The sequence below is a fragment of the Penaeus monodon genome, chromosome 29, assembly GCF_015228065.2.
Source record: "Penaeus monodon isolate SGIC_2016 chromosome 29, NSTDA_Pmon_1, whole genome shotgun sequence".
NCBI lineage: Eukaryota > Metazoa > Arthropoda > Malacostraca > Decapoda > Penaeidae > Penaeus > Penaeus monodon.
In genome coordinates, this window is record NC_051414.1 from 30,649,716 (window position 1) to 30,650,026 (window position 311).

Genomic DNA, 311 nt, shown 5'->3' on the forward strand with positions numbered 1-311 from the left:
CTCGAACGGCATCACAACAAGGCTACGCATGATTAAAGTTTTACATCAACAGTAATAATATACGTCTAGTCTCGTTGGAAAGTCTACGGATTTTCACATAAGATTGTAATACGAGTTGCTTTTTAATCAAAGAAGCTGCAATTTGACTTCTTTTTCTTTTTCTTCATTTATTTTTCTTCTTCTTCAACTCCCTTTTTAAAATATATTCCTTTTTTCTATTCCCTTTTTTTTTTACTCTTTTCTTCTTTTTTTCTCCTCTCTGTGTTTCATAATTTTCCTTCTTCCTTTCTTTGGTTCATCTTCTCAGTCTT